A 22,950-nucleotide genomic window follows, 5' to 3' on the forward strand; every position below is an offset into this window, starting at 1 on the left:
TCCTTTCAGACTGTGTGTGTGATGTCATTATTTTAAGACCTAAGAGTAGGCAGAACTATGTTCCTCAGTCATACACATGCTTGTGCGTGCATGTCGTAACGGACAGCACGCTGCTTGCTTAGAGTACCACGTCCTCCTAATTTGGCTCACCCAGAGGCTTGAATCCAGGACCTCTGCATTTCTAGCACACATGACCACCCTCCTGAAGCATCATACCAGTCGGTGCCACTAAAAAAAATGTACAATTCGTCTGTGTAATTTCTTATCCATTTTTCAATCATTTGAACCTGAAGATGCACACTTCCCTTTAAAGTGACAATCCACAGTAGAAACAATATCAGCTCCTGTTTAGGTAAACAGGCTGAGGGATGGGCCTGGAGAAATGTAACCTCCATCCATGATATCAACATCATAGTTCTGACCATGTTGAGGCTACATAGTGTTTGTTTACATTTACATCGTTTACAAACATTGGAGTAAAACAAGCTTATATTTTGGGTTCTGATGGAGTACAACAGTTGAACTAAGCTCATGAGAATAAGAACTCTGTTCATTGACTACAGCTCAGCATTCAACACCATAGTACCCTCCAAGCTCATCATCAAGCTGGAGGCCCTGGGTCTTAACCCCACCCTGTGCAACTGGGTCCAGGACTTTCTGACCGGCCACCCCAGGTGGTGTAGGTAGGAAACAACATCTCCACTTCGCTGACCCTCAACACTGGGGCCCCACAAGGGTGTGTGCTCAGCCCCCTCCTGTACTCCCTGTTCAGTCATGACTGCGTGGCCATGCACGCCAACTCAATCATCAGGTTTGCAGATGACACAGCATTAGTGGGCTTGATCACCAACAATGACGAGACAGCCTACAGGAAGGAGGTGAGGGCACTCGGAGTGTGGTGTCAGGAAAACAACCTCTCACTCTACGTCAACAAAGCAAATGAGATGATTGTGGACTTCAGGAAACAGCAGAGGGAGCACCCCTCTATCCACATCGAAGGGACAGCAGGGGAAGGTGGAAAGTTAAGTTCCTGGGCTTACACATCACAGACAAACTGAAATGGTCCATCCGCACAGACAGTGTGGTGAAGGCACAACAGTGCCTCTTTAACCTCAGAAGGCTGAAGAAATTTGGGTTGTTAACCAAAACCTTGACAAACTTTTACAGATGCACAATCAAGATCATCCTGTAGGGTTGGATCACAGCCTGGTACGACAACTGCACCGCCCTCAACCGCAAGGCTCTCCAGAGGATGGTGCGGACTGCACAACGCATCATCGGGGGCAAACTACCTGCCCTCCATAACACCTACAGCACCCGATGTTACAGGAAGGCCAAAAAGATCATCAAGCACAACAATCATCTGAGCCACTGTCTGCTCACACCGCTATCATCCAGAAGGCGAGGTCAGTACAGGTGCATCAAAGCTGGGACCGATAGATTGAAAAACAGGATCTATCTCAAGGCCATCAGACTGCTAAACAGCAATCACTAACACAGAGGCTGCTGCTGTATACATTGTGACCCAATTACTATTAGTTTTATTTCACCTTTATTTAACCAGGTAGGTTAGTTACATATACAAACAATACAGTAGAAAAAGTATATATACAGTGTGTGCAAATGAGTTAAGATAAGGGAGGTAAGACAATAAATAGGCCATGGTGGTGAATTAATTACAATATACCAAGTAAACACTGGAGTGATAGATGTGCAGAAGATGAACGTGCAAGTAGAGATACTGGGGTGCAAAAAACCAAGATAAATAAATAAATAAATACAGTATGGGGATGAGGTAGTTGGATGGGATATGTACAGGTGCAGTGATCTGTGAGCTGCTCTGACAGCTGGTGCTTAAAGCTAGTGAGGGAGATATGAGTCTCCAGCTTCAGTGATTTTTGCAGTTCATTCTAGTCATTGGCAGCAGAGAACTGGAAGGAAAGGCGGTCAAAGAAGGAATTGGCTTTGGGGTTGACCAGTGAGATATACCTGCTGGAGGGCGTGTGACAGGTGGGTGCTGCTATGGTGACCAGTGAGCTGAGATAAGGCGGAGCTTAACCTAGCAAAGACTTGTAGATGACCTGGAGCCAGTGGGTTTGGCAACGAATATGAAGCGAGGGCCAGCCAACGAGAGCGTACAGGTCGCAGTGGTGGGTAGTATATGGGGCTTTGGTGACAAAACAGATGGCACTGTGATAGACTGCATCCAATTTGTTGAGTGGAGTGTTGGAGGCTATTTTGTAAATGACATTGCTGAAGTTGAGGATCGGTAGGATGGTCAGTTTTACAAGGATATATTTGGGAGCATGAGTGAAGGATGCTTTGTTGTGAAATAGGAAGCCGATTCTAGATTTAATTTTGGATTGGAGATGGTTAATGTGAGTCTGGAAGGAGAGTTTACAGTCTAGCCAGACACCTAGGTATTTGTAGTTGTCCACATATTCTAAGTCAGAACTGTCCAGAGTAGTGATGTTGGAAGGGTGGGCAGGTGCAGGCAGCGATAGATTTAAGAGCATGCATTTCGTTTTACTTGCATTTAAGAACAGTTGGAGGCCACGGAAGGAGAGTTGTATGGCATTGAAGCTCGTCTGGAGGTTAGTTAACACAGTGCCCAAAGGAGGGCCAGAGGTACACAGAATGGTGTCGTCTGCGTAGAGGTGGAGCAAAGAATCACCAGCAGCAAGAGCAACATCATTGATGTATACAGAGAAGAGAGTTGGCCAGAGAATTGAACCCTGTGGCACCCCCATAGAGACTGCCAGAGGTCCGGAACACACGCCCTACAATTTGACATACTGAACTCTATCAGAGAAGTAGTTGGGTGAACCAGGCGAGGCAGTCATTTGAGAAACCAAGGATGTTGAGTCTGCCGATAAGAATGTGGTGATTGACAGTCGAAAGCCTTGGCCAGGTCGATGAATACGGTTGCACAGTAATGTCTCTTATCGATGGCGGTTATGATGTAATTTAGGACCTTGAGCATGGCTGAGGTGCAACCATGACCAGCTCTGAAACCAGATTGCATAGCGGAGAAGGTACGGTGGGATTCGAAATGGTTGGTAATATGTTTGTTAACTTGGCTTTCGAAGACATTTGAAAGGCAGGATAGGATAGATATAGGTCTGTAGCAGTTTGGGTCTAGAATGTCTCCCCCTTTAAAGAGGGGGATGATCGCGGCAGCTTTCCAATCTTTGGGAATCTCAGACGATACGAAAGAGAGGTTGAACAGACTAGTAATAGGGGTTGCAACAATTTCAGCAGATCATTTTAGAAAGAGATGGTCCAGATTGTCTAGCCTGGCTGTTTTGTAGGGGTCCAGATTTTGCAGCTCTTTCAGAACATTCCAATCACTGGACACTTTAATAAATTGATCACTAGTCACTTTAAATAATGCCACTTTAAATCATGTTAACATATCTTACATTACTCATATCACTTGTGCAGTATATACTGTATTTTGTACCATCTATGCCGCTTGGCCATCGCTCATCCATATACATACAGTTGAAGTCGGAAGTTTAAATGTATTTGGCTAAGGTGTATGTAAACACACCTTCACAATTCCTGACATTTAATCCTTGTAAAAATTCCCTGTTTTAGGTCAGTAAGGATCACCACTTTATTTTAAGAATGTGAAATGTCAGCATAATAGTAGAGAGAATGATTTATTTAAGCTTTTATTTCTTTCATCACATTCCAATTGGGTCAGAAGTTTACATGCAATCAATTAGTATTTGGTGGCATTGCCTTTAAATTATTTAAGCTTCGCACAATAGGTTGGGTGAACTTTGGCCCATTCCTCCTGACAGAGCTGGTGTAACTGAGTCAGGTTTGTAGGCCTCCTTGCTCACACACACACGCCTTTTCAGTTCTGCCCATACATTTTCTATAGACTTGAGGTCAAGGCTTTGTTTTGGCCACTCCAATACCTTGACTTTGTTGTCCTTAAGCCATTTTGCCACAACTTTGGAAGTATGCTTGGGTTCATTGTCCATTTGGAAGACCCATTTGCGACCAAGCTTTAACTTCCTGACTGATGTCTTGAGGTGTTGCTTCAATATATCCACATAATTTTCCTTCCTCATGATGCCATCTATTTTGTGAAGCGCACCAGTCCCTCCTGCAGCCAAGCACCTCCACAACATGATGCTGCCACCCCCGTGCTTCATGGTTGGGATGGTGTTCTTCGGCTTGCAAGCCTCCCCCTTTTTCCTCCAAACATAACAATGGTCATTATGGCCAAACAGTTCTATTTATGTTTCATCAGACCAGAGGACATTTCTCTAAAAAGTATGATCTTTGTCCCCATGTGCAGTTGCAAACCGTAGTCTAGCTTTTTTATGGCGTTTTTGGAGCAGTGGATTCCTCCTTGTTGAGATGAACGTGGTACAGATGAACGTGGTACCTTCAGGCGTTTGGAAATTTCTCCCAAGGATGAACCAGACTTGGAGGTCTACAATTTGTCAAGCAAAGATGTACCGAGTTTAAGGTAGGCCTTGAAATACATCCACAGGTACACCTCCAATTGACTCAAATTATGTTAATTAGCCTATCAGAAGCTTCTAAAGCCATGACATACTTTTCTGGGATTTTCCAAGCTGTTTAAAGGCACTGTCAACTTAGTGTATGTAAACTTCTGACCAACTGGAATTGTGATACAGTGAATTATAAGTGAAATAATCTGTCTGTAAACAATTGTTGGTAAAATTACTGTGTCATGCACAAAGTAGATGTCATAGAATTATAGTTCAAGCAAGTCGGTTAGGACAAGACATTTGTGTAGTGGTTGAAAAAACAAGTTTTAACCAATAAAATTAGATTGAGTCATTTATAAACCATAGTCTTTAAGAATTAATGGGTATATACCATTCATTTATAAAAAAAATAGATGTAGCAATTGGTGATTGCCCCTTTAAAAGCAACGTCTGTTCGGCAGATGACCAGCAAACCTGGTGTTGCATTAAATCTTTCCCCTCAAAGGTTGGGAGAGACAATAGAATGATAGTTCTATGTCCTTTGGATTCAACCTCTCGATTCATTGCTCTTCTCAGAGATCTGTATTCAATGATGAGATGCTCATGTCTCTGTGCCCTAACAATGGGAGTCATTGTCCCAAAGGCGGGAAGACATGCGACAAGCTTAGATCCAAAATAAGCCCATAGAAATGCATTTGGCTTATTTTGCAAAGATTTGGGCAAGAGTGAAACAGCAATTACAAATCACACAACACATTATTACACACTACTTTACCACATCATATAGTAACGGAATTCCGTTTCTATAGGAGTAGCACGGATCAGACCAATGTGCAGCGTGGTAAGTGTCCATAATGATATATTTAATAAATCAACAGAACACTAAACAAAAAATACAAACAATCCCGTATGATGAAAACACTAACATGGGATACAACCACCCACAAAACACAATAGAAAACAGGCTACCTAAATATGGCTCCCAATCAGAGACAACGACTGACACCTGCCTCTGATTGAGAACCATACAAGGCCAAACACATAGAAATATAACAACAGAACAAAACATAGAAAAACAACATAGAATGCCCACCCCACCCCAACTCACGCATGTTATTGATGTTAGCTCTCCGTGTACATTTAAGGGCCAGCCGTGCTTCTCTGTTCTGGGCCAACTGTTGTTTGCTTGTCCCTTTATGTGGCACTTGACCATATGGGCCTGTAGGACTTGTTTTGTTGATAGCGATACGAAGAGATCTCTCCTCATCTTAGATACCGTTGTAACAATATGTTTTGACCATGACAGTTTGCAATCCAGGGTTACATCAAGCAGTTGTCTCCTCAACATGCTTGATTTCCACATTAGTCATTACATTATTTAGTTGAGGTGAGGTTTAGGGTTTAGTGAATGATATGTCCCAAATACAATGCTTTTAGTTTTTTTAGCTTATAATTATTTTGCCACACATTCTAAAAATGACTGCAGCTCTTTGTTAAGTGTTGCAGTAATTGTATTTGCTGTAGTAACTGACGTATGTAGTGTTGAGTAATCAGCATACGAAGTGTTCCTGAGCACAGAGTAAGTATGTTTGTGTGTTGTCAGGGAAGTGTTACCAATGGTGGTGTGCTACAAGTATCTTCTTTACAGACAACATATCCCTCTGTTTGGAGCAGGGTGCATTCTGGGAGCTCTATGCTCTGAGCCAATAGGATGGCTTTAACACTGTCAAAGAACATGGCGTCTGGCTCAGTAAATGTACAGTATGACTATGTGTGTGGGTGGTCAATGCAGGATACACAACTACAGAAGACCAGAAGATGCAGAGAAGATTGAGAAAAATAAGTTATGAGTGTTCTATGTTCAACACATGAAGGCTCAGTGGGGTTTGGTGTATTTGATCGGGAACACAACCCCCCCACCCCCCCACACACACACAGATAATGAGACGATTAACACACACACACACATACACACACACACACACACACACACACACACACACACACACACACACACACACACACACACACACACACACACACACACACACACACACACACACACACAATCAGAGGGCATCTGGTCATGTAGGGGTGCCAGCAAGGCTCAGTCCCGCCATTCATTCCCTCTGATCAGTCCTGGACACAGATAGCCTTAGTGGTGCATCTTTCTCCTGAGAGAGAGAGAGCACTAATGGTCTCTCTGCTCCACTCCAGCAATACTCTCCTGTAAAGTTTAGAATGCATTAGAAGAGTTATAGGAAAGTTTAGTCTATTAGCTGCTTGTTGTGTTTATCACTTCTGTCTTAGATGGATCATGATGATTCATTCAATTAACTATTGTTCAAATAGTATTTCTAGCAAAAAGGACTTCCTTAATAACTCCTGTCATATACTGTAAATCCACAACCCAAATGTCTGTAGAAATCAACCATTGTCCTGGATTAAACTTCTCTCAAGAATACAACCTACTGAGGTAGATGATGTGTTGCTTGTTCACTTTGGCTTCATGGGTTTATGCAGGTCAGTGCACATCAGGAACATGACACACACACTCTCCAGCCCACAGAAATATCCCAAAACCACATGAAATAGGCTGAAATGTGTGCCTGGGCTCAATGGTAGGAAAATCCATTACAGTAGGAAGCAGTCTAATCTGACCAGTGTGATTTTCCAATCAGACCTCTGAACCTGGCAGGAGAGGAGACAGCAGTCACAAACAATAAGATACACAGATATTTCAATGGAAAAAGAAAGGATGAGAACATTGAAAAAAAACATTCAAAGTACCATGGCAAATGTGCATCACAATCCTAAATACCAATACCTTGCCCTTGACACGGTTTGATGTGTTTTAAAAAGGAAGTTGTGGAAAGCAGATGAGCATGCAGTAAGAATGGCACATGATGTGAGGAGAGGGGGATGTGAGAGGAAGAGAAAGAAAGATTGAGCTGGTGTTTATTTTGTATAAATGGATTTAAGGAAGAACAATGAATGAGTGTGCCTTTGTACTGTGCAGACTTTGTTTCTGCTCAGTAGTGAGGCCAACTCTGGGCCTGTGGTCATATTACCTCTCGCCCCAACAGTTCACACGCATCGAAAGACTGCTCATTCAAGCGCTGCCTGTGTAACCAGCGGTAGCTCTCCAAAACACACACAAACATACACACACATTGCACATGCGCACTCTTTCATCCACACAAACTCGTTGTCTACGAATACACACAACACATACACTGTCTCTACACACATCCGACAACATTCTCCTAGAGAGAATGTCCCGACAGGACTACAGACAGAAGGCACACACAGGAACATTGAACATCTGTCCCCCATATACCAGAGTACAGAAGCACCATTGCACACAAGCAGGTACACGCACAAGCAAATTCACATCCAAACACAGCCGTTGACCAGACCAGTGCAAAGTTTGTTATTTCCAGGTGCAAGAGACTAAAAGACAAGTTACTTTCAAGACACAAAACAATCCATTATACACAAAGAAAACAGAATTGGAAGCACTTATGTTCTTCAGTGAAATGTTAGGGCTGTAAAGGGCTGTTGTGGTAATTGTGTGTGAGTGACTGCAGATAATATAAGTACAGTACAGTGGTGAAGGACTGTTGTTTCTCCTCTGGTCATGTTCCAAAGGGACTGTTGTCGTGTTCAACATTACAATGACACGTCTCATGGACTCAGACTCACCATGCATAGTGGGAGTTTTCCCCTGACCTGTCCCTCCTCTATCCATCCCTCTCTCCTCATCTGTGGTGAGACAATAATAAAGATAACCTTTTGTATTTTTCCTCGCCAGCAGCAGAGAGATGACTCGTAAGACAACAAATGCTCCTTTCTTTGGGCTCTGTCTTGTCCCCCCTCTCGGTCTCTCCATCTTCGGTGTGTGTGTGTGTCTGGTGTGTGCATCTCTCTCGCTCTCTCTCTGAACAGAAGGCCGACTGTACATCATGGGCCTAAGTGAAAAACAAATATCTCACTCTGCTGGGTCAACATTAGAGTGCTCCATTGTGTTCCAGGCTTGGCCATGCAGCTTTATGTAATAGGACATTTATGTTATGCATTTTTATCTTGTTTGGTCATTTTCCTTTTGGTTATAGTCATAATATGACATTGTGCTTGCAATTACAAAGTCTTTGTGTGCACTCAGTGTTTGCAAGTGTATATTGTAAAAAAAAGAAGTGTGTGTGTGTGTGTATGCTTGTTAATGTGCTTATGCAGGTGCATGTGATGTGATTGTACTTGGAACATCAGATGTCGACCTTGGCTGTGTTGAACTAAGTGTGCTGGAGAGTGTATGATTGCAGAGTGTCAATTACTATGTACTGTACTCACTCACACAGGTGTTTTTGGCATATATACAGAAAACAGAGCAGGCTGGGGACTTTCCTCTGTCTGTACTTACAATAAACACCCCTGCACAGTTATTGAATGATAATGTCTGTTTTGTCTCTACACATAACCTTTGGAAGGTATCACAGTGAGCTAGATATTTAAAGGAAGAGTGGAGAATCAGGACATATTTAATCTGCTGCTGAGGTCAAGTTATGGTTAAGATAAATGTTATTTACATAATGTACAGTCATAGCCGCAGGAAGTAGGGGGGGTAAATCATTAAAGTAGTGCACTGGGCCTTTAATAGTCCTGTATAAGCGGAACCACACCGACAAAACACACACGCACTACCCTCTGTAGTGCCTTGCGGTCGCAGGCAGAGCAGTAACCATACCTTACAACCATGCTCTCGATGGTGCAGTTGTAGAACTTTTTGAGGACCCATGCCAAATCTTCATAGTCTCCTGAGGGGGAATAGGCTTTATCGTGCCCTCTTTACAGCTGTCTTGGTGTGTTTGGACCATGATAGTTTGTTGGTGATGTGGACACCAAGGAACTTAAAGCTCTCAATATGCTCCACTACAGCCCCGTCGATGAGAATGGGGGTGTGCTCGGTCCTCCTTTTCCTGTAGTCCACAATCATCTCCTTTGTCTTGATCATGTTGAGGGAAGAGGTTGTTATCTTGGCACCACATGGCCAGGTCTCTGACCTCCTCCCTATAGGCTGTCGCATCGTTGTCGGTAATCAGGCCTTCCACTGTTGCGTCATCTGCAATCTTAATGATGTTGGAGTCATGCCTGGCCATGTAGTCATGAATGAACATGGAGTACAGGAGGGGGCTGAGCAAGCACCCCAGGGAGGCCTCCGTGTTGAGGATCAGCGTGGCGGATGTGTTGTTACCTACTCTTACTACCTGGGGTTGTCCAATCACGAAGTCCAGGATCCACTTGTAGAGGGAAGTGTTTAGTCCCAGGGTCCTTAGCTTATTGATGAGCTTTGAGGGCACTATGGTGTTGAATGCTGAGCTGTAATCAATGAATAGCATTCTCATATATGTGTTCCTTCTGTGGGAAAGGGCAGTGTGGAGTGCAATATAGATTGCCTCATCTGTGGATCTGTTGGGGCGGTATGCAAATTGGAGTGAGTCTAGTGTTCAGGGATAATGGTGTTGATGTGAGCCATGACCAGCCTTTCAAAGCACTTCATGGCTGCAGACGTGAGTGCTTTGGGTTGGTAGTCATTTAGGCAAGCTACCTTAGTGTTCTTGGGCACAGGGACTATGGTGGTCTGCTTGAAACTAGAGGTCGACCAATTATGATTTTTCAATGCCGATACCGATACAGTTTATTGGAGAAACAAAAAAAGCAGAGACCGATTAAAATCAGTCGATTTTTATTTATTTATTTGTAATAATGACAATTACAACAATTCTGAATGATGCAAAAACAAAATGTTGAAGAAGAAAGTAAAAGTGGTGGAGTACGATTCAATCTTAGTCATGTATTGATGCTTTGCCTGATTGATGGTTCGTCAGAAGGCATAGCGGAATTTCTTATAAGCTTCGGGGTTAGAGTCCCGCTCATTGAAAGCTGCAGCCTGTAATCCATGGCTTCAGGTTGGGGTATGTACCTACAGTCACTGTGGGGACGACTTCATCTTATGCATTTATTGATGAAGCCAGTGGCTGATGCCATCGGAAGAATCCCGGAACAAATTCCAGTCTGTGCTAGCAAAACAGTCCTGCAGCTTCTGCTTCATCTGACCACTTTTTTTATTGAACATGTCACTGGTGCTTCCTGCTTTAGTTTTTGCTTGTAAGCAGGAATCAGGAGGATAGAATTATGGTCAAATTTGCCAAATGGAGGGTGAAGGAGAGCTTTGTACGCGTCTCTGTGTGTGGTCTAGAGTTTAGAGTTTTTCCCCTCTGGTTTCACATTTAACATGCTGGTAGAAATGAGGTAAAACGGATTTAAGCTTCACTGCATTAAAGTCCCCGGCCACTAGGAGCGTTGCCTCTGGATGAGCGTTTTCCTGTTTGCTTATGGCCGTCTACAGCTCATTGAGCGTGGTCTTAGTGCCAGCATCAGTTTGTGGTGGTAAATAGACAGCTACAAACAATATAGATAAACTCTTGGTAAATAGTGTGGTCTACAGCTTATCGTGAGATACTCTACCTCAGGTGAGCAAAACCTTCATTAGATGTTGTGCACCAGCTGTTGTTTACAAATATCCATAGACCGCCACCCCTTGTCTTACCAGAGGCAGAAGAAAATACTTTGTGGCCAACTCCTAAAATAAAAAATCTTCCAGTACGCGGTGAGTAATTGCTGTCCTGATATCTCGAAGCTCTTTTCGGTTATTAGAGACGGTGGCAGAAACATCATGTACAAAATCAGTTACAAATACTGTGAAAAAAACACACACACAATAGCACAATTGGTTAGGGGACTATAAAACGGCAGCCATCTCCTCCGGCGCCACTAATACTAGTCCCGTGCGAATCTACATCCCTGTGTTTTGAGAAAAATGTCTGAGTTTGACAGGTGTTGGTCACAGCTTGAGCACGAAAACAATAACTGATTTGATAAATTGAACGTTCTGAGCATAGCCTATATATTGTTGTATGTCCTACGTGGAGTTGATCAGCCATCTCCTGTTGCTTTACCACAGTTGTTGGCTAATGGTAGCTAGCTACTGCACTGTAGTTCAATCAATGATCCTGGACCCCTGTCAACTACTCGTTGTTTGGAGGCGTGGAAAGAAGAACACAACAACATTCTCTCTTTGGGCGTTTTATTATCAACTTGTAAATAATATAATGCACTAGACCAACTAGCTCCAACACAAGAACTAGCTTGGTTCCATGATGGGGAAATATGTCAAGACACTTAAACTGGTGCGCAACAAATATAGCTGAATAACTCTCACATGATTGGCTGGTAAGCCATCACTCATACAATAACTATGTAGGCGGGATCTTCACTTACAACACCACCCCCCTCCAGCAGTGCCGAGTCCCTTGGGCACCCACAATAACTAACAATTTTCCCCACTATGAACAAACATACTGGTAAAAGTTAAATGCAAAGTTAAATGCATTTCAAACATTTGAGTGTCATCAGTAGTAACAGCAAACAAGGTAAGTATCTCTTCTCTTTTTTTACTGAAAAGTGACTACCTTGTTCAGTAAACTAAAGTTGAGTGTTAATGTCCTTTTTTACAAATTCACTTTTCAGGATGACAGTAACAGTTCCCTTTCACTGAAAAACATCAGTAACTAGAGTCAATATTTGCTTGTTTGCTTGTTTTTTCCCAATGTGTCAGTCCTGATAACAAGTGTTTTATTCTGTGTTTTATTCTTGGCTGATGGTGTTTGTGTTTTCTTCAGCACGCGGCGACCGTGCAGCCGGTCAGAGCTTTTTCTTTTTGAAGTTTGTCCCTCCTCAGTCATTTTCACTCTGTTCCACAGCTGTGGAAATTGGGTCTTGGTTGTCAGGGGTGTCTAGGCTTTTTGTGGGTACAGTTGAGGTACTCCGGTGTTGTATGGTGACCTGATGTCTGAGTCATTTCATCTATCCTGGGACCACCTCCCCAGTGTATGGAGACAGGTGGTCATGTTGGAGGACCTTCTTTCCTCGCAGACCACTGATTTCGTACAGGACTGGTCCAAAACATGCACCGATGACAAAGGGGCCTTTCCTATGGTGCTTTTAGCTTAGGGCATAGTCCTTATTTTTTGGTGCTGTTCCGTATGTACACCAAGTCTCCCAGTTGGTAGGTTCTCTCCATAGCACCTAGGTCATATGCTTTCTTCTGCCGGACCTGTGTAGCGCGAAGATGCACAAAGGTAAAGGTAGGTATGTTTGTTTTGCAGTTCTGCTGTGCGAAGCCAGATGTCCTGCGATTGATATAGCTCTGCCCAGCATCATTCTGTTGGGTGTGAACCCCATTGTGGAGTGTGGGATGCTGCAGTAGGCAGTACTGAGTAGGGGTAAGTGCTGGTCCAAGTTCTTTTGATTCTCATTAACATAGAGGCGGTTCATCTATAAGAGAGTGCAGTTAAACCGCTCTACCATTGGAGGATGGATGGTAAGGTGTGGTACTTGTTTTTGTTATCTGTAGTAGGCAGCACACTTCCTAGAACTGAAAGCTTTGGAAGTTTATTCCTTGATCTGTGTGGAGTTCGAGGGGACAACCGAAGCGAGCAATGAACTCCATGACCAGGGCTTTTGCTGTGCTCTCTGTACCTTGGTCTGGGAGTGGGTAGGCCTCAACCCAGCGTGCAAATTGATCAACCCCATTAACTTAGACTGGGATCTGAAGGCTTGGGCCTCGGCTAGCAGCTCGCCCTATTCTCAGGACTTGTTCATGGTGGTGAGGTCTGGAGTTGGGCGTCTGTCTAGAATTCTGGATGGAGTGGGGCTAGGAGACCTTGAGCATTGTCTTCTGAAATGCCCCTCCCGACACTGGAAGCAGGTGGTTTTGGCACCTTTGTTTGGGCTTGGGGACTGAAACGTGACTCCGCCTTGGCCGGACCTCCTTCTCCCCCGCTCAGTAGACAGCTCTAGGTAGCTGATGGGGCTGGACATGACAAACTTAGGGGGTGCAGGGGGTTGTTCAGCTCCACCCGTAACGGTTTAATTTCTTCCAGTCGAGACTCAAACTTATGTGGGCCCTTGAACCATGTATGTCACTGGTTGTTCGTCTGAGTCAGACCACGATAGGCTTCGAGCCCTGTGCCTTAATTTACTGTCACGGCCAACAGTTGCCTTTAAGTTGTGCTCATGCACCTCCACGAGTTGCTGTGCTTGAGCCAGGGTCACAGGGGCACAGTTTATCACCCCGTATGCCACCTTTTGTTTTTTGAGTCCATTAAGGAAAGCGCCAGTGGCAAGCTGATCCTGAAGCACCAAGCTAACCCCAGGATAGGCAAGAGAAACCAGGCAATTGACCTCCTCTGCAAACTCAGCAGATGTTTCCATACCCTGCCTAATCTCCCCCAGTTTCCTCCTCACAGTCGTGGGTGGTTCCTTCTGACCAAACCTGGTCTGCAGGTGCGCGACCAGCTGGTCGTTGTCCTCCCTAACGTACTGTGGGAGGGAGCACACAAAACAGATGGAATGACCCCTCAGGCACTCGTGCAGCCTGTCAAGTTTCTCTGAGTTCCAGTAGTATTTCCGTGCTAGACATTCAAAAGGAATTATGAATGACCCCCAATCCTCCTTCCCCTCAAACAAAGCCAACTTGGTCTTCAGGCCATCACCTTCATAGAAGCGGCCCTCCTTATTAAAGTCAGTACTCATGGGGGTGCTGTGCATGGGCCTGTGCCTCTCCTCTGTGTTTCCTTCCCCTACCGGATGACTGGCCACGGAAGATCTGGACGTGGGCCTATTGGCAGTTTCATGGGTGTGTCCAGACATGTCATGTTCGAAGGCCATGGGAGAATTCTATACAAGCCTACAACCAGTTTCCCTTGGTCTGACTGGGTGGTTGGGGGACCTGAGCTGTGGGCATATTGGTCAATGACATGAAGTTCTGCTGCAAAGGGTGATGTGTTTGATGGGGCCCCATTGAAAAAGAGACCAGATGCAGAACCATGATAAGTGAGCAGAGCGGAGCAGACTCACATGAGCTTAGGATGACGTCTATCTTCCTGTCGATTCTCTTCTCCAGTTGGTCACATCTCTTCTCTGATTTGTCGCTTAGCTGCTGCTGGACCTCGCTTAGCTGCCGCAAAGTAGGAGAACAGCACATGCCTTTAAAATTACACTGTGATTATGACAAATACTGTATATTCTGAGCTAGAAAAGGGAAAACTATATCTCAATCTGTATCCTGATGCACTGGCTCCATGCACTGACAGCGTCCTGCCACAGTGTATCACTTTCCGAAGTTGAAATGGTCCTCCTCAACATCTTATCAGGTATGAAGGTCAGAACCAGATGCAGACCACATCGAATAAACAATAGTTTAATATTCCAACAGGGGCAGGCAATGGACAGGTCAATGCAGGCAGGGGTCAGTATACCAGAGGTGTGGAAACGGTACCGGGTAGAAGGCAGGCTCAGAGTCAGGGTAAGGCAGAGGTCAGTAATCCAGAGGGGGGCACAGGTACAGGTTGGCAGGCAGGCTCAGGGGCAGGCAGAGTGGTCAGGCATGCGGGCTCGGAGTCAGGACAGGCAAGGGTCAAAACCAGGAGGGTGAGAAAAGAGAGACTGGTAAAAACAGGGGCTGAGACACAAAATGCAGGTTGACTTGAACAAACAAGACGAACTGGCAACAGACGAACAGAGAGTCCAGGTATAAATACACAGGTGATAATGGGCAAAATGGGCGACACCTGGAGGGGGTGGAGACAATCACAAAGACAGGTGAAACAGATCAGGGTGTGACATCTGGCTTCAGTTGTTTTTACAGTTTTGTCATGCCAATGTGATTATCATCAGCCATAGAGAGATAGGGACGTTGGTTTCGCGCTAGCTAGTTAGCTACACCAATTGAGGGGAGTCTAATGTCTGTTTACTTATATAAACAGTCAATAAACTTGTAGCTAGACAGAACAATAATGTCTCTGAGTTTATAGTCGTTTCCGATTACCGTTAGTTGTCCAGAACTAGCTTGACTCTGTTCTGGGGCAGTATGTCAAGTCAAAATCCGACACTTAAAACAGAGCCCAACAAATATAACCGAATAACTCTCATGTGATTGGCTAGTAAGCCATCATTCATACAATAACTATGTAGGTGGGATCTCCACTTACAACAATATGAAGGGCCACAGTGAATGATTTTGTTTATATGATATGTGCGATTGAATTGAACATAGGCAAATGTATCATAATTTTTATTTATTTATTGAGCCCTTGCTGTTAATAGATCGCAAAGCAGCATAAAATTGAGCTAAAAGTTTGGAAATTAAAACTTCACTTTCTCATTCATAGCTTAAAAATGCATATCAAGTGCACTGTTTAGCTCACATCTGAAGGCTGGAGGGCTTTTTAGGACTTCTTCTACTGCAGATTTAACATCAGAAGCCTCCTCCCTAAATTTGCTTTATTCACTGCTTTAGCACACTCTGCCAACCCTGATGTCCACGCCGTGTATGAATCCTGGTTAAAGAAGGCCACCAAAATTTCTGAAATTTCTATCCCCAATTACAACATTTTCCATCAAGATAGAACTGCAATCTTCTGTAGAGATAGCCTGCTGAGTTCTGTAATACTATCCAGGTTTATGTCCAAACAGTTTGAGCTTCTAATTCTAAAAATCCATCTCTCCAGAAATAAGTCCCTCATTGTTGCCACTTGTTATAGACCCCCTAAGCTCCCAGCGGTGCCCTGGACACCATATGTGAATTGACTGCCCCCCATCTATCGTCAAGAGTTCATGCTGCTAGGTGACCTAAATTGGGATATGATTAACACCCCGGCCATCCTATAATCAAAGCTAGATGCCCTCAATCTCACACAAATTATCAAGGAACCTACTAGGTACAACCCCAAATCCGTAAACATGGGCACCCTCATAGATATCACCCTGACCTACTTGCCCTCCAAATACACCTCTGCTGTTTTCAACCAGGATCTCAGCGATCACTGCCTCATTGCCGGCGTCCGTTATGGGTCCGCGGTCAAACGACCACCCCTCATCACTGTCAAACGGTCCCTAAAACACTTCTGCGAGCAGGCCTTTCTAAACGACCTGGCCCGGGTATCCTGGAAGGATATTGACCTCACTTCCTCATTAGAGGATGCCTGGTTATTTAAAAAACATGTGCTTTCCTCACCATCTTAAATAAGCATGCCCCATTCAAAAAATGTAGAACTAAGAACAGATATAGCCCTTGGTTCACTCCAGACTTGACTGCCATTGACAAGCACAAATCCTGTGGCATACAGTACTAGCATCGAATAGTTCCCGCGATATGGAACTTTTCAGGGAAGTCAGGAACCAATATACACAGGCAAGTTTGAAAAAGCTAGCCTTTTATTCCTAACAGAAATTTGCATCCTGCAGCACTAATTCCAAAAAGGTTCTGGGACACTGTAAAGTCCATGGAGAATAAGAGCACCTCCTCCCAGCTGCCCACTGCACTGAGACTAGGAAACACTGTCACCACCGATAAATCCACGATAATTTCAAAAAGCATTTCTCTATCGCTTTCCACCTGGCTGTGCACCCCCCGCAGCAACTGGCCCTTCTCCTTCACCCAAATCCAGACAGCTGATGTTCTGAAAGAGTTCCAAAATCGGATCCCTACAAATCAGCTGGGCTAGACAATCTGAACCCGCTCTTGCTAAAATTATCCGCCGCCATTGTTGCCATCCCTATTACTAGTCTGTTCAACCTCTCTGAGATTCCTAAGGATTGGAAAGTGGCCGCGTTCATCCCCCTCTTCAAAAGGGGAAGACACTCTAGACCCAAACTGTTACAGGCCTATATCCATCCTGCCCAGCCTTTCGAAAGTCAAGTTAACAAACAGATCACTGACCATTTTGAATCCCACCGTACCTTCTCCGCTATGCAATCCGGTTTCAGAGCTGGCCAAAGGGTGCACCTCAGCCATGCTCAAGGTCCTAAACAATATCAGAACCGCCATCGATAAAAGACAGTAATGTGCAGCCGTCTTCATCGACCTGGCCAAGGCTTTCAACTAGGTCAATCACCGTATTCTTATCGGCAGACTCAACAGCCTTGGTTTCTCTAATGACTGTCTCGCCTGGTTTACCAACTACTTCTCAGATAGAGTACTGTGTGTCAAATCGGAGGGCCTGTTGTCCGGACCTCTTGCAGTCTCTATGGGGGTGCCACAGGGTTCAATTCTCGGGCTGACTCTTTTCTCTGTATACGTCAATGATGTCGCTCTTGCTGTGGGTGACTCTTTGATCCACCTCTACGCAGATGACACCATTCTGCATACATCTGGCCTTCTTTGGACACTGTGCTAACAAACCTCCAGACGAGCTTCAATGCCATACAACACTCCTTCCATAGCCTCCAACTGCTCTTAAATGCTAGTAAAACTAAATGCATGCTCTTCAACCGATCGCTGTCCCCGCCCGCACACCTGACTAGCATCACTACTCTGGACAGTTCTGACTTAGAATATGTGGACAACTATAAATACCTAGGTGTCTCGCTAGACTGTAAACTCTCCTTCCAGACTCATATTAAGCATCTCCAATCCAATATTAAATCTAGAATCTGCTTCCTATTTCGCAACAAAGTCTCCTTCACTCATGCTGCCAAACATACCCTCGTAAAACTGACTACCCTACCGATCCTTGACTTTGGCGATGTAATGTACAAAATAGCTTCCAACACTTTACTCAGCAAATTGGATGCAGTCTATCACAATGTCATCCGTTTTGTCACCAAAGCCCCATATACTACCCACCCCCGTGACCTGTACGCTCTCGTTGGCTGGTCCTCGCTACATATTCGTTGCCAAACCCACTGGCTCCATGTAATCTATAAGTCTTTGCTAGGTAAAGCTCCGCCTTATCTCAGCTCACTGGTCACCATAGCAACACCCACTGGCAGCACATGCTCCAGTAGGTATATTTCACTGGTCAAAGCCAACACCTCTTGGCCGCCTTTCCTTCCAGTTCTCTACTGCCAATGACTGGAACGAATTGCAAAACAATCACTCAAGTTGGAGACTTATATCTCCCTCACTAACTTCAAGCGTCAGCTGTCAAAGCAGCTTACCGATCGCTGCAGCTGTACACAGTCCATCTGTAAATAGCCCATCCAACCAACTACCTACCTCATCCCTTTTATTTATTTTTCTGCTCTTTTGCACACCAGTATTTCTACTTGCACATCCTCATCTGCACATATCACTCCAGTGTTTTAAATGCTGAATTGTAATTACGTCGCCACTATGGCCTATTTATTGCCTTAATTTATAACCAAAATTCTTTAGTAATACTAGTCCTGTAAGAATAGGGCTTAAATTAGCATTGTGCAGTGATGTCACTTACTGTACCTTCCTGAGGCAGGAAATATTGTCTCCCTCCCGAGACTCGTAAAATACGTGGCTTTTATGGGTCAATGGTATTGATGGTGTTGGTTTGGAATTTGGGACATTTCATGGTGAGCTTCTCTGGTCCTGTGTGATTCTTAGCTCCTGTTTCTCCTATACTTATATACACTGTGTGTACAAAACATTAAGACCATCTTCTCTTTACATGACAGAGACTGATCAGGTGAACCCAGGTAAAAGCTATGATCCCTTACTGAGTTCACTTGTTAAATCCACATTAAATTACTGTAGATGAAGGGGAGAAGACAGATTAAAGAAGGATTTTTAAGCCTTAAAACAATTGAGACATAGATAGTGTGTGTGCCATTGAGGGTGAATGGGCAAGACAAAACATTTAAGTTCCTTTGAACGTGCTATGGCAGTAGGTGCCAGGCACACCGGTTTGTGTCAAGAACTGCAATGCTGCTGTTTTCTTTAACGATCAAATGTTTCCCATTTGCATCAAGAATGGTCCACCACCCAAAGGACATCCAGCCAACTTGACACAACTGCATTGGAGTGAACATGGGCCAGGATCCCTGTGGAATGCTTTCGACAACTTGTAGAGTCCATGCCCAGATGAATTGAGGCTGGCAAAAGGGGGGGGGGGGGGGATGCAACTCAATATTAGAAAGCTGTTCTTTATGTTTTGTACACTCAGTGTATACTGTTTAAAAATTACACTTAACCCTAAAGCCCTGGCATCATACACACTACACTAACTCACTAACATGGAGTAAGTACACACCCTAACGCAATAACAGGATAACACAGGTAAATTCAATCACTCAACACATGATCGCATGAATTAATTACATGCTATTCTACACATTTTGCCATGAGGCTGAGAGAAAGGTTTGCAGTCAGTTTCCTCCTAGATCTGAGGTCTCCATCATATTCCGCATAATATCAGTTCTCTTCGTTCTCCTGAACTGCACAAAACAGGGTACTACACATCAGCAAGTTCCCCCATTCAATATAAATCACTATTAGTTAAAGTGAAAGAAGCTTTACAATCGAGACTAGTTGTTTAGCCAGTCAAGTACAGCAAGTTTGAATTCTGGGCAGGTTTGAAATTCTAAAAAGTCAGGGCACCCCATTAACCTTGTAAATGGGTCATTCTTGAAATGTGGTGGCAAATAGTTGCACATCGTCACGTGAAAAAGTAAGTACACCCTTTGGAAAGTGGTCTTATATATATATATACTGTATATGGAATTGCATTTCTGTAGATTTTTGATGAATAAATTATTGCAAAGTACAAGTACCTTTATCCGTCAAGTGTTGAAGTGAAGGTTACATATTCATCTGTCCAAATAGATATACTACTTTCCAGGGGGTTACATATTCATCTGTCCAAATAGATATACTACTTTCCAGGGGGTTACATATTCATCTGTCCAAATAGATATACTACTTTCCAGGGGGTTTCATATTCATCTGTCCAAATATCTGTCCAAATATACTACTTTCCAGGGGGTTACATATTCATCTGTCCAAATAGATATACTACTTTCCAGGGGGTTACATATTCATCTGTCCAAATAGATATACTACTTTCCAGGGGATTACATATTCATCTGTCCAAATAGATATACTACTTTCCAGGGGGTTACATATTCATCTGTCCAAATAGATATACTACTTTCCAGGGGGTTACATATTCATCTGTCCAAATAGATATACTACTTTCCAGGGGGTTACATATTCATCTGTTCAAATAGATATACTACTTTCCAGGGGATTACATATTCATCTGTCCAAATAGAAATACTACTTTCCAGGGGGTTTACTTACTTTTTCACATGACTGTAATACATATTTTGTTTATATTGAACTGATAATCAATGATCAAACATAATGCAAGTAATTTATACCACAGAAGTCATTTAAAAATGTTCTGTTTGAACCCTATCCCAAAACTTAAAGGCATGCTCTGGAAATGTTTGTGAATAGAAAAGTATTTTTTAATCCTCCCGCTTTGGGCTGGATGTGTCAATGTGTAGTTCATACATGCAGAATCTGCATGATCAGAATGACTATTTTACCTCAATTAGCCATGAAATCTCTTGTTTGAAACTGGCTGGGGTTTTTTGTCGTTATTTTTGCCATTTTCCCTACATTTCCCCCATGTGGGCCTGCCCCCTAGCAATTTGATTTCTAACCAAGAGCTTCAGTTCAGACCCTCGCCATTTGAATGATAGCTAGCAAGATGCACACACAGCAGAGCGAGAATAGTGACGGGATGCACATATGTGCACATATGACATTTTATGTGATATTCAGGGACCACATTTGGCTCATAAGTGCTACTTTTGGAACTACTGGCTAAAAAGTATACAACAGTACCGGATGACTTTTTAACCCATTCCTTAACTTGTCTGAATGCCTAAACTTAAACTTGAGTTTTGACATTCCTCAATTACCTTAAATGTGTAATTGGTGTTACTACTTTTACTGATGGCACATTGTTATCATAATGGTAAAAATTATTTAAAGTCATTAAACTGCCATATTAGTTGATTTACAATTAGATATATGTTTTTTTAATCAAGAAAAATTAACCATGCCCAAATGCCACCGCAATTCAAGAAGAACCAAAATATAACAATCGGCTGGGAATGCCTTAAGTGAAACGTCTGCTTCCAACTCACACTCTCAAACACATAGATCCCCTGAACGCAGCTCACTCTCTAGATCCCAATCACCTGAATTCTGATCACCTGTACACACACCTGTATGTCATTTACACACACTATTTAGTTCACTTCTTTGCACCCCATCATTTTGAGGTATTGTTTGTTTTGATACACAATCTAGTCGAAGCTCTGTTTATTTCCGTATTAGTCCTCCTGTGTATGATAGTTTTTGGCCATCCTCGCTAACAACGTCTTTTTGCCTATCAGATTTCCTATCGTCAACCTCTTGCCTGATCTCTTGGACTTCGTTATTAGCCTTTTTCCTGCCTGTACTGTTACCTTGTTGGAGTCCCTGCGTATGACCTTCTGCCTGTCCCTGGACCCAGCTACCTGCCTTCTGTGATCCTTTACTAAAAAACACCTGCTGTGCCCTGCGCTTGAAACCAGCTCTCTGTCTCCCATCGTACTCATTACATTAAGCAAGCTGAACTATTCTTTCATAAAGTATTCATGAGCCAGGCCATCTAAATAGTACTGATGATGTCACCATCCCAGACATCTGAGTGGTGATGTATTGGCTCTATTGACGGCTTCATCTAACCCTGATTTCAGAGTACTCTCAAATTACTCATTGCTGTTTGTCTCCCAGCTCTCACAATCAATGTGTGTGTGTGTGTGTGTGTGTGTGTGTGTGTGTGTGTGTGTGTGTGTGTGTGTGTGTGTGTGTGTGTGTGTGTGTGTATATATATATGAGGCCAGAGAAGGTTGATGCTGACTTTTTGCCCATACATCTGTGCCTCCAGAGAGCAGAAAATCACCACTACTCATATCATGGTTGAGGAGTGACCGCCACTACAGGTCTCAGGGCGGAGGCTAAGACGATTAAGCGTAAGCTGGCAGAAACAAGCAGACCCCTTCAACATGAGGTACAGAGGAATGTGTCTTATCATCTCTGTGAGGCAGTGTATCTTTACCAAGGAAAAGGGCTTTTACTTTGTGTCAACTAAAGACACAAACAGAAGCTACGGTCAAACTAAGAGTATCAAAGTGTCCTCAGCCAAAAAAATATATATTTTCTCAAGAACAGTTGCCTTCTCTCTTCCCTTCCACAGTGTTGTATTTCTCTCCTACGTAATGAAAAACGACTACTGAAATACTAGCCAAAACATTTCGTGCAGTAGTGGCTATGTAGAGACTTGTAGGGATTGTGTAGTTTATGCACTACTCAGATACACAATTAGAGTTGTGTTCAGTAGGAAAACAGTTTCCAGTAGTAAAGTAGTACTCAGGTAGAGATTTTAACTACTTGATGTTGGTTGTAAGTAAATATTAAAAACACTAACGCTTTAGAACACACAGGCTTGTCAATGGTAATCAGGTAGTGATTTTACTAGTTGATGTTGGTAGTAAATAAGCAGTCACTACAGCAGAAGAAGACAAAACAGGAAGTAGATGGTTG

At 43.5% G+C, this 22,950-nt stretch overlaps 1 protein-coding gene across 2 annotated transcripts in view; it reads right to left on the reverse strand.

Annotated features, from left to right (window-relative positions):
- Positions 1-22,950, reverse strand: part of cdk18 (cyclin dependent kinase 18) — a 67,263-nt gene that overhangs the window by 37,833 nt on the left and 6,480 nt on the right. The window contains exons 1-3 of one of the 2 annotated variants that reach the window (XM_064968539.1): positions 14,875-17,137; positions 14,454-14,553; positions 8,181-8,240 (exon numbers count right to left, since the gene is read on the reverse strand). The exons of the other annotated variant lie outside the window; for it this stretch is intronic. The gene's annotated coding sequence lies outside the window, so the exon portion shown is untranslated. Of the gene's footprint in view, positions 1-8,180; positions 8,241-14,453; positions 14,554-14,874; positions 17,138-22,950 lie in introns of those variants that run through there. 2 annotated transcript variants of the gene reach the window in all.

This window comes from Oncorhynchus masou, chromosome 6 (genome assembly GCF_036934945.1).
Source record: "Oncorhynchus masou masou isolate Uvic2021 chromosome 6, UVic_Omas_1.1, whole genome shotgun sequence".
Taxonomy (NCBI): domain Eukaryota; kingdom Metazoa; phylum Chordata; class Actinopteri; order Salmoniformes; family Salmonidae; genus Oncorhynchus; species Oncorhynchus masou.